Source organism: Cryptomeria japonica, unplaced genomic scaffold (assembly GCF_030272615.1).
Source record: "Cryptomeria japonica unplaced genomic scaffold, Sugi_1.0 HiC_scaffold_34, whole genome shotgun sequence".
Lineage (NCBI taxonomy): Eukaryota > Viridiplantae > Streptophyta > Pinopsida > Cupressales > Cupressaceae > Cryptomeria > Cryptomeria japonica.
In genome coordinates, this window is record NW_026728856.1 from 800001 (window position 1) to 812500 (window position 12500).

The 12500-nt window shown below is 59.0% G+C and overlaps 1 non-coding gene across 1 annotated transcript; it reads left to right on the plus strand.

The window, feature by feature from the left end:
• The first annotated feature begins 11876 nt into the window (after window positions 1-11876).
• On the plus strand, window positions 11877-11995 carry LOC131861915 (5S ribosomal RNA). Its single transcript, XR_009360945.1, has one exon. It is a non-coding gene; the product is annotated as a 5S ribosomal RNA (ribosomal RNA).
• The last annotated feature ends 505 nt before the right edge of the window (window positions 11996-12500 follow it).

The window sequence follows — 12500 nt, forward strand, 5'->3', positions numbered from 1 at the left end:
AGGCCCCGACGGCTAAACGGAAGAGGCTGCAGGGCCGCCTCGGAATGGTCCAAGCATCGGACGCGATTGGGACGACTACCAGTGCCAACCCCTTATCCCGCGATGCGTCCGATACACAGATAGTTCCAAGGCGGCCGAGGAGCCTCACCGCATATCAATCGGGGTGCGAGGCGAGGGATGGGGCGGGAAGGCCCCAACGGCTAGACGGAAGAGGCTTCAGGGCCACCTCGGAATGCTCCAAGCATCGGACGCGCTTGGGGCGACTACCAGTGCCAACCCCTTATCCCGCGATGCGTCCGATACACAGATGGTTCCAAGGCGGCCGAGGAGCCTCACCGCATAGCAATCGGGGGTGCGAGGCGAGGGATGGGGCGGGAAGGCCCCAACGGCTAGACGGAAGAGGCTTCAGGGCCGCCTCGGAATGGTCCAAGCATCGGACGCGCTTGGGGCGACTACCAGTGACAACCCCTCATCCCGCGATGCGTCCGATACGAAGATGGTTCCAAGGCGGCCGAGGAGCCTCACCGCATAGCAATCGGGGTGCGAGGTGGGGGATGCGGCGAGATGGCCCCAACGGCTAGACGGAAGAGGCCACAGGGCCGCGTCGGAATAGTCCAAGCATCGGACGCGCTTGGGGCGACTACCAGTGACAACCCCTTATCCCGCGATGCGTCCGATACGAAGATAGTTCCAAGGCGGCCGAGGAGCCTCACCGCATAGCAATCCGGGTGCGAGGTGGGGGATGCGGCGAGATGGCCCCAACGGCTAGACGGAAGAGGCTGCAGGGCCGCCTCGGAATAGTCCAAGCATCGGACGCGCTTGGGGCGACTACCAGTGACAACCCCTTATCCCGCGATGCTTCCGATACGAAGACAGTTCCAAGGCGGCCGAGGAGCCTCACCGCATAGCAATGGGGGTGCGAGGTGAGGGATGCGGCGAGATGGCCCCAACGGCTAGACGGAAGAGGCCACAGGGCCGCCTCGGAATAGTCCAAGCATCGGACGCGCTTGGGGCGACTACCAGTGACAACCCCTTATCCCGCGATGCATCCGATACGAAGATAGTTCCCAGGCGGCCGAGGAGCCTCACCGCATAGCAATCGGGGTGCGAGGCGAGGGATGCGGCGAGATGGCCCCAAAGGGTAGACGGAAGAGGCTGCGGGGCCGCCTCGGAATAGTCCAAGCATCGAACGCGCTTGGGGCGACTACCACTGCCAACCCCTTATCCCGCGATGCGTCCGATACACAGATAGTTCCGAGGCGGCCGAGGAGCTGGGGGATGCGGCGAGATGGCCCCAACGGCTAGACGGAAGAGGCTGCAGGGCCGCCTCGGAATAGTCCAAGCATCGGACGCGCTTGGGGCGACTACCAGTGACAACCCCTTATCCCGCGATGCGTCCGATACACAGATAGTTCCGAGGCGGCCAAGGAGCCTCACCGCATAGCAATCGTGGTGCGAGGTGGGGGATGCAGCGAGATGGCCCCAACGGCTAGACGGAAGAGGCTGCAGGGCCGCCTCGGAATGGTCCAAGCATCGGACGCGCTTGGGGCGACTACCACTGCCAACCCCTTATCCCGCGATGCGTCCGATACACAGATAGTTCCAAGTCGGCCGAGGAGCCTCACCGAATAGCAATCGGGGTGCGAGGCGAGGGATGCGGCGAGAAAGCCCCAACGGCTAGAGGGAAGAGGCTTCAGGTCCGCCTCGGAATGGTCCAAGCATCGAACGCGCTTGGGGCGACTACCAGTGACAACCCCTTATCCCGCGACGCGTCCGATACACAGATAGTTCCAAGGCGGCCGAGGAGCCTCACCGCATAGCAATCGGGGTGCGAGGCGAGGGATGCGGCGAGAAGGACCCAACGGCTAGACGGAAGAGGCTTCAGGGCCGCCTCGGAATGGTCCAAGCATCGGACGCGCTTGGGGCGACTACCAGTGACAACCCCTTATCCCGCGACGCGTCCGATACACAGATAGTTCCAAGGCGGCCGAGGAGCCTCACCGCATAGCAATCGGGGTGCGAGGCGAGGGATGCGGCGAGAAGGACCCAACGGCTAGACGGAAGAGGCTTCAGGTCCGCCTCGGAATGGTCCAAGCATCGGACGCGCTTGGGGCGACTACCAGTGACAACCCCTTATCCCGCGACGCGTCCGATACACAGATAGTTCCAAGGCGGCCGAGGAGCCTCACCGCATAGCAATCGGGGTGCGAGGCGAGGGATGCGGCGAGAAGGACCCAACGGCTAGACGGAAGAGGCTTCAGGGCCGCCTCGGAATGGTCCAAGCATCGGACGCGCTTGGGGCGACTACCAGTGACAACCCCTTATCCCGCGATGCGTCCGATACACAGATAGTTCCAAGGCGGCCGAGGAGCCTCACCGCATAGCAATCGGGGTGCGAGGCGAGGGATGCGGCGAGAAGGACCCAACGGCTAGACGGAAGAGGCTTCAGGGCCGCCTCGGAATGGTCCAAGCATCGGACGCGCTTGGGGCGACTACCAGTGACAACCCCTTATCCCGCGACGCGTCCGATACACAGATAGTTCCAAGGCGGCCGAGGAGCCTCACCGCATAGCAATCGGGGTGCGAGGCGAGGGATGCGGCAAGAAGGACCCAACGGCTAGACGGAAGAGGCTTCAGGGCCGCCTCGGAATGGTCCAAGCATCGGACGCGCTTGGGGCGACTACCAGTGACAACCCCTTATCCCGCGACGCGTCCGATACACAGATAGTTCCAAGGCGGCCGAGGAGCCTCACCGCATAGCAATCGGGGTGCGAGGCGAGGGATGCGGCGAGAAGGACCCAACGGCTAGACGGAAGAGGCTTCAGGTCCGCCTCGGAATGGTCCAAGCATCGGACGCGCTTGGGGCGACTACCAGTGACAACCCCTTATCCCGCGACGCGTCCGATACACAGATAGTTCCAAGGCGGCCGAGGAGCCTCACCGCATAGCAATCGGGGTGCGAGGCGAGGGATGCGGCGAGAAGGACCCAACGGCTAGACGGAAGAGGCTTCAGGGCCGCCTCGGAATGGTCCAAGCATCGGACGCGCTTGGGGCGACTACCAGTGACAACCCCTTATCCCGCGACGCGTCCGATACACAGATAGTTCCAAGGCGGCCGAGGAGCCTCACCGCATAGCAATCGGGGTGCGAGGCGAGGGATGCGGCGAGAAGGACCCAACGGCTAGACGGAAGAGGCTTCAGGGCCGCCTCGGAATGGTCCAAGCATCGGACGCGCTTGGGGCGACTACCAGTGACAACCCCTTATCCCGCGATGCGTCCGATACACAGATAGTTCCAAGGCGGCCGAGGAGCCTCACCGCATAGCAATCGGGGTGCGAGGCGAGGGATGCGGCGAGAAGGACCCAACGGCTAGACGGAAGAGGCTTCAGGGCCGCCTCGGAATGGTCCAAGCATCGGACGCGCTTGGGGCGACTACCAGTGACAACCCCTTATCCCGCGACGCGTCCGATACACAGATAGTTCCAAGGCGGCCGAGGAGCCTCACCGCATAGCAATCGGGGTGCGAGGCGAGGGATGCGGCGAGAAGGACCCAACGGCTAGACGGAAGAGGCTTCAGGGCCGCCTCGGAATGGTCCAAGCATCGGACGCGCTTGGGGCGACTACCAGTGACAACCCCTTATCCCGCGACGCGTCCGATACACAGATAGTTCCAAGGCGGCCGAGGAGCCTCACCGCATAGCAATCGGGGTGCGAGGCGAGGGATGCGGCGAGAAGGACCCAACGGCTAGACGGAAGAGGCTTCAGGGCCGCCTCGGAATGGTCCAAGCATCGGACGCGCTTGGGGCGACTACCAGTGACAACCCCTTATCCCGCGACGCGTCCGATACACAGATAGTTCCAAGGCGGCCGAGGAGCCTCACCGCATAGCAATCGGGGTGCGAGGCGAGGGATGCGGCGAGAAGGACCCAACGGCTAGACGGAAGAGGCTTCAGGGCCGCCTGGGAATGGTCCATGCATCGCACGCGCTTGGGGCGACTACCAGTGACAACCCCTTATCCCGCGACGCGTCCGATACACAGATAGTTCCAAGGCGGCCGAGGAGCCTCACCGCATAGCAATCGGGGTGCGAGGCGAGGGATGCGGCGAGAAGGACCCAACGGCTAGACGGAAGAGGCTTCAGGGCCGCCTCGGAATGGTCCAAGCATCGGACGCGCTTGGGGCGACTACCAGTGACAACCCCTTATCCCGCGACGCGTCCGATACACAGATAGTTCCAAGGCGGCCGAGGAGCCTCACCGCATAGCAATCGGGGTGCGAGTCGAGGGATGCGGCGAGAAGGACCCAACGGCTAGACGGAAGAGGCTTCAGGGCCGCCTCGGAATGGTCCAAGCATCGGACGCGCTTGGGGCGACTACCAGTGACAACCCCTTATCCCGCGATGCGTCTGATACACAGATAGTTCCAAGGCGGCCGAGGAGCCTCACCGCATAGCAATCGGGGTGCGAGGCAAGGGATGCGGCGAGAAGGACCCAACGGCTAGACGGAAGAGGCTTCAGGGCCGCCTCGGAATGGTCCAAGCATCGGACGCGCTTGGGGCGACTACCGTTGCCAACCCCTTATCCCGCGATGCGTCTGATACACAGATAGTTCCGAGGCGGCCGAGGAGCCTCACCGCATAGCAATCGGGTTGCGAGGCAGATTATTGGGAAGGGAACCCCCTGGGATGCGGCTCAAGCAGTGCCCAAAGGGACTGGAATGCGGAATCACATCGAGAGACCCAAATGCTATACGAGGGCTCAAATCGAATTATCGATTTGGCCACGACATGGACGCATCGGAACGACTACCTTTGCCGAACCACTCGCAATTGCATCCATACCGAAACCAATAGACATTTCCGTTAGAGCCCTCGCATAGCATTCGGGAATCTCGCATGCCCCTCTAAATCGACCAATGCTGGCGCTCAACGAAAATCCGAGCGCTACCACCGTTCGAGCGCCAGCATTGGTCGAGTTAGAGGGGCACGGGGGAGAATGCTCCAGTCAACACCTCCCCTATATAAGTTATTTGTCCGATTCTCGCACAACCGTAGTCTGCCTCGTCGAATCAAACAACGGTCCCAGATTCCGACTTCCGTTCCGTAGAGACCCAAAAGCTAGATGGAGGCTCGCAAGAAAGAGAGTCGGCGCATAGCAATCGGGTTTCTCGAACGTTTAGGGACCGAGCTCACTTGCGGATAGGGCAAAATCCGCCAAGCAACCCAAAAGCTAGACGGGGGCTCGAATCGAATCGCCTAGGCGGCCACAACAACGACGTGTTGGATCGACTACCAGTGCCAAACCATTCAGCAAGACTAGTCTGTGTCGAGGCCGGATAGAGATTCTCAGAGAGCGCCCGTATAGCATTTAGGAGACCTGCCGCGTCCCTCACACTCGACAAATGGTGGTGCACGTTTATAAATCCGAGCGATCCCAACCCTTTCAAGCACCAACATCGGTCGAGATAGAGGGGCACGGAGGGGGCTGCGTGAGACAACACAGTCCCCTATATAAGTTATTTGTCCGATTCTCACACATCCGAAGAATGGTCATCAAATCGGACAACAGCCCAAACTTCCGACTTCCGTCCCAGAAAGCCCAAGAGCTATCTAAAACGTTCATGGCCGGAACTCGATCGCGGCTATACCAGTCCGCCAAGCAACCCAAAAGCTAGACTGGAGCTCTAGTCGAATCACCTCTGTGGCCATTGCAAGGACGTGTTGGAGCGACTACCATTGCCGAACCATTCCGCAGGTCGAGTCCATACCAAGGCCGCATAGAGATTCACGATGAGCTCCTGCATAGCAATCAGGAGACTTGCCGTGTCCATCACAATCGATAAATCCTGGTGCAAGATTTTTGCATCCGAGCGCTCCAACCAGTCGAGCACCAGCATCAATCGACATAAACGGGCACGGGGGGAGGATGCTCGAGAACACTACCTCCCCTATATAAGTTATTTGTCCGATTCTCAAGCAGCCGAAGTCTGGTCATCGAATCGGGTCAAAGACCACAACTTCCGACTTTACCCACAATGCAAGTCATCGAATCGAACATCGGCCCCCGAGTCGGACTCCATGCGTATGTCAGGTCATCGGACCCAAATTCCGCCTTCCTGCGCATGGCGGGCCATCAATATCAACTCGGTCATCGGACCCAAACTCCGCCTTTCTGCGCATGGCACGCCTTCAAATCGGTCATCGGACCCAAATTCCGCCTTCCTGTGCATGGCGGGCCATCAACATCAACTCGGTCATCGGACCCAAATTCCGCCTTTCTGCGCATGGCACGCCATCAACTCGGTCATCGGACCCAAATTCCGCCTTCCTGCGCATGGCAGGTCATCGGACACAAATTCAGACCTCGCCAATATGCCTACGTATCGAATCGGTCATCGGACCCAACTTCCGACTTCATCCATACTGTAGGGTCTTTGAGGTTGGCGCGGTGCGCTCAACCCGGGGAGTCGACCCATCGAAGCATACACCTCCCCTATATAAGCTATTTGTCCGATTCCCACACCTGTGTAGTTTGCACCTCTGACCAGGACATCGACCCCAACTTCCGAACTCGACTGCAATGACGGCACCAGCGCCTTGGTGCGCACCTTGCGACGCACAGTCCCAACATTCGCCTTCCTGCACATGGCAGGTCATCGGACCCAAATTCCGACCTCGCGAGTATGCCTACATATCGAATCGGTCATCGGACACAACTTCCGACTTCATCCATACCGTAGGGTCTTTGAGGTTGGCGCGGTGCGCTCAACCCGGGGAGTCGACCCAACGAAGCATACACCTCCCCTATATAAGCTATTTGTCCGATTCCCACACCTGTGTAGTTTGCACCTCCGATCAGGACATCGACCCCAACTTCCGAACTCGCCTGCAACGACCGAACCAGCGCCTTGGTGCGCACCTTGCAACGCACAGTGCCAACATTCGCCTTCCTGCACATGGCAGGTCATCGGACCCAAATTCCGACCTCGCGAGTATGCCTACATATCGAATCGGTCATCGGACCCAACTTCCGACTTCATCCATACCGTAGGGTCTTTGAGGTTGGCGCGGTGCGCTCAACCCGGGGAGTCGACCCAACGAAGCATACACCTCCCCTATATAAGCTATTTGTCCGATTCCCACACCTGTGTAGCTTGCACCTCCGATCAGGACATCGACCCCAACTTCCGAACTCGACTAAAAAGACCGCACCAGCACCTTGGTGTGCACCTTGCAACGCACAGTGCCAACATTCGCCTTCCTGCACATGGCAGGTCATCGGACCCAAATTCCGACCTCATGAGCATACCTACTAATCGAATCGGTCATCGGACCCAACTTCCGACTTCATCCATACCGTAGGGTCTTTGAGGTTGGCGCGGTGCGCTCAACCTGGGGAGTCGACCCATCGAAGCATACACCTCCCCTATATAAGCTATTTGTCCGATTCCGACACCTGTGTAGTTTGCACCTCCGCTCAGGACATCGACCCCAACTTCCGAACTCGCCTGCAACGACCGAACCAGCGCCTTGGTGCGCACCAAAAGTGCGCACTTTTGGAGGGCACTTTTGTGCGCTCCAAAGGTGCGCACTTTTGGAGGGCACTTTTGTGCGCTCCAAAGGTGCGCACTTTTGGAGGGCACTTTTTGGAGGGCACTTTTGTGCGCTCCAAAGGTGCGCACTTTTGGAGGGCACTTTTTGGAGGGCACTTTTCTGCGCTCCAAAGGTGCGCACTTTTGGAGGGCACTTTTTGGAGGGCACTTTTCTGCGCTCCAAAGGTGCGCACTTTTGGAGGGCACTTTTTGGAGGGCACTTTTCTGCGCTCCAAAGGTGCGCACTTTTGGAGGGCACTTTTTGGAGGGCACTTTTCTGCGCTCCAAAGGTGCGCACTTTTGGAGGGCACTTTTGTGCACTCCAAAGGTGCACACTTTTGGAGGGCACTTTTTGGAGGGCACTTTTCTGCACTCCAAAGGTGCGCACTTTTGGAGGGCACTTTTTGGAGGGCACTTTTGTGCGCTCCAAAGGTGCGCACTTTTGGAGGGCACTTTTTGGAGGGCACTTTTGTGCGCTCCAAAGGTGCGCACTTTTGGAGGGCACTTTTGTGCACTCCAAAGGTGCGCACTTTTGGAGGGCACTTTTCCTGCGCTCCAAAGGTGCACACCTAGGTGAGCACCTTCGACCACACCTTGTAGCACACCAAACTCTGACTTTCGACTTCATCCGCAATGCAGGGTCTTTGAGGTTGGCGCAATGCGCACAACCAGGGGAGTCGACCCATCAAACCCAACACCTCCCCTATATAAGCTATTTGTCTGATTCTCATACATGCGTAGCCTGCAGGAGCAATTAGGACATCGACCCCAACTTTCGGCTTCTAAACGAAAACAAGGTCTTTGAGGTTGGTGTAATGCGAACAACTAGGGGAGTCAACCCATCAAACCCAACACCTCCCCTATATAAGCTATTTGTCTGATTCTCATACATGTGTAGTCTACAGGAGCAATTAGGACATCGACCCCAACTTTTGACTTCTTAACGAAAACAAGGTCTTTGAGGTTGACGTAATGCGCACAACCAGGGGAGTCGACCCATCAAACCCAACACCTCCCCTATATAAGCTATTTGTCCGATTCTCATACATGTGTAGCCTACAGGAGCCATTAGGACATTGACCCCAACTTTTGACTTCTTAACGAAAACAAGGTCTTTGAGGTTGGCGTAATGCGCACAACCAAGGGAGTTGACCCATCAAACCCAACACCTCCCCTATATAAGCTATTTGTCTGATTCTCATACATGTGTAGCCTGCAACAACGATTAGGACATCCACCCCAACTTCTGAATTCGTCTGCGTTGACCGCACCAAAGGTGCACGCCTTGGTGCTCACCAAAATCCGACTTCCGACTTCTTCTGCTATGCGGGGTCTTTGAGGTTGGCGCAGTGCGCACAACCAGGGGAGTCAACCCACCGAATGCAACACCTCCCCTATATAAGCTATTTGTCTGATTCTCATACATGCGTAGACTGCAGCAATGATTAGGACATCCACCCCAACTTTTGACTTCTTAAACAAGACAGGGTCTTTGAAGTTGGTGCAGTGCACACAACCAGGGGAGTCGACCCATCAAACGCAACACCTCCCCTATATAAAGCTATTTGTCCGATTCTCATACGTGTAGTCTGCAGCAGCGATTAGGACATCGACCCCAACTTCCGAATTCGTTTGCATTGACCGCACCAAAGGTGCACGCCTTGGTGTGCACCTTGGAGTGCACTTTGGTGCTCACCTCGGTGCACACTTTGGTGTGCACCTCGGTGTGCACCAAAGGTGCGCACCTTGGAGCGCACCAAAGGTGTACACTTTGGAGCGCACCACATAGGGTCTTTGAGAGGTTGGCGCAGTGCGCACACCAAGGTGGGTGTTGAGGTGCGTGCCGAGGTGGGTGGGTGCTAGGGTGCGCTCCATGGTGGGTGCCAGGGTGGGTGCGTGCTAGGGTGGATTCCAAAGAGGGTCATAGGGTGGGTGCCAAGGTGGGTTGGTGATATAGTGGGTTCAAAGGTGGGTACTAGGGTGGGTTCCAAGGTGGGTCACAAGTTGGGTGCCAGGATGCGTGGGTGTTAGGTTGGGTGCCAAGGTGGGCTCCTGCGTGGGTGGGTGCTAGGGTGGGTTTCAAGGTGGACGCGAGGGCGGGTGCCAAGGTGGGTAACAAGTTGGGTGTTAGGATGGGTGAGTGCTAGAGTGGGTGCCAAGGTGGGTGGGTGCTAAGGTGGATGCCAAGGTGGTTCACAGGGTGGGTGGGTTCTAGGGTGAGTTCCAAGGTGGGTCACAGGTTTAGTGCTAGGGTGCGTGTCAAGGCGGGTGTCGAGGTGCCTGGGTGCTAGGGTGTGGATGCCAATGTGGGTCATAGGGTGGGTACTAGGGTGGGCTGCAATGTGGGTGCCAAGGTGGGTAACATGCTCGGTTGGTTCTAAATTGGGTGTCAGGGTGGGTGTGCACCCACCTTGCCCGAGGTGGGTGCCAAGGTGCCAGTGTGGGTGGGTGCTAAGGTGGATGCCAAGGTGGGTGAGAAGGTGGGTGATAGGTTGAGTGGTAGGATGGGTGGGTGCCAAGATGGGTCACAGGGTGGGTGCAAGGGTGGGTAGGTGCTAGGGTTGGTGTCAGGGTGGGTGGGTGCTAGGTTGGGTTCCAAGGTGGGTGCGAGGGTGAGTGTCAAGGTGGGTCACAGGTTAGGTGCTAGGATGGGTGAGTGCTAGGGTGCAAAGGTGCCAGGGTGGGTGCTAGGATGGGTCGATGCTAGGGTGAGTGGCAAGGTGGGTCCACAAGTGTCAAGGTGGGTGCCGAGGTGGGTGCCAACTTGGGTTCCAAGGTGGGTGCCAAGTGGGCGACTGCTATGGTGGATGCCAAGGTGGGTCACGGGGTGGGTGCCAAGTTGCTAGGTTGTGTTCCAAGGTGGGTGCCAACGTGGCTGCTAGGGTGCGTGGGTTAAAGGGTGTGTCACAACGTGGGTGCCAGGATGGGTGCGCACCCACACTGGCCAAGACGGGTGCAAGGTTGGGTTCCAAGCCCGGTCACAGGCTGGGTGCTAGGATGGGTGGGTGCCAAGGTGGGCACCAGGGTGGGTGCACCCACCCTGGCCAAGGTGGGTCACGGGGTGGGTCCTAGGGTGGGTAACGGGGTGGGTACTAAGGTGCGTGCCAAGGTGGGTCATGGGGTGGGTGCCAAGGTGGGCACCAGGGTGGGTGTGCACCAACCCTAGCCAGGGTAGGTCACGGGGTGGTTGTCGGGGTGGGCGTCAAGGAGCCAAGGTGGGTGGCAAGTAGCCAAGTTGCGTGCCAAGGTGGGTGTCGGGGTGGGTGCCAAGGATCCAAGGTGGGTGCCAAGGAACCAAGGTGGGTGTCTGGGTGGGTGCCGAGGTGGGAGCCAGGGTGGGTCCCAAGGTGAGTGCAAAGGTGGGTGCCAGGGTCAAGGTGAGTGCCAATGTGGGTTCCAAGGTGCCAGGGTCAGGGTGAGTGCCAATGTGGGTTCAAAGGTGCTAAGTTGGGTGCGAGGTTGGGTGCGAGGGTGGGTGGGTGCCAAGGTGTGCTAGGTGGAAGCCCGGGTGGGTCGGCATCCCATGGGTGTCGAGTTGGGTGCCTGATGGGTGCTTCTTGTCAAGTTTTAGTCGTCGGGACTCATTTCGAGCCTTAGAGGTCGTTTCTTGTCCGGTTGCCCTGTCTTCGACCTGGGAACCCAATTTTGGTCCTCGGGTCCCATTTTTTTTTGTCTCGCATCCCACTTTTGGCCTGTGGCCTTTTCGGGGTCGATTCTCGTTTTGGGCATCAGAGCATGTTTCTTCTCCTAAAACCCAATATTTGTTTATTAAGTCTCGGAACACATTTTTGTTCTCGTGGACCCATCATGGGTCTTGGAACGCATTTGTGGTCCTTGGGTCCCATTTTGCATCCCGAAACTTGTGTTTTGGTGCTTGATCCCTATTTTGGGTGCCCACCTTGCACCAAGTGCGCACCCGGGGCAAACCGAGCGCCTTGGTGCACCGGGGCAAGATCGAGCGTGCACCCGAGGCGCCCCGAACATGCACCAAGGTGCACTCGGCCCACATGTGAGCGCAGGTCGTTGCGCCCGAGGTGGTGTGTGGGCACCGCGTTGCAGACGGGACACTGCACGCACACGACGCCCCGTCCAGGTGCACGCACGTAGGCCGGGCCGGGTGCACACCCGACGCCCTAGCAAGGTGCGCGCACCCGGGCAGGGCTCACACTTGGCGAACGGGGCGCACTTCGCGAGGGAGGGTGTGCACCTCGACGGGGGTGGGTGGCCGGGGTGGATTCGCACGTGGGTCGCGGTTTGCTAAGTACACACTGCGACAAGCTCATAACGGGTGCGATCATACCAGCGTTAGTGCACCGGATCCCATCAGAACTCCGCAGTTAAGCGCGCTTGGGCCGGAGTAGTACTGGGATGGGTGACCTCCCGGGAAGTCCCGGTGTTGCACCCTTTTTTAGTTTTTCGCCGGGCGTCGCAATGCTATTTGAATAAACCTTTTGCCCGTTTGCGTTCTCGTCGGGGCCGGGCCGGGCCGGGGTGCGCTGCCCGCACTACCGCGCGCGCGGGGGCGACACCGAGCGCGCACCCGAGGCGCCCCGAGCACACAGGCCACGGTGCAACCCGGGCGTTGTGCGCGCACCCCGGTGCGCCCGAGGTGCTGCGCGCGCACCCAGGTGAAATCGGTGTGCACCTCGGCCAGTGCGCGCTCGGTCGAGTCGCGCACGTTGGCCAAGGTGCACGGTGATGTTTCTTACTCTAAGGTTCCGCACCAGACGCCCGGGACAGGTGAGCGAAGCTGGGCGGGGCCGGGTGCGCGGCCGGGGCAGGTGCACGCAGCTAGAGAGAGCTTTGGAGCACACCAGAGGTGCGCACCTTGGAGCACACTTCGGAGCGCACCAATGATGCGCTCCATTCAAAAGTTTCCTGAAAAGGCAAAAAAAGTTGAGATTATAGAA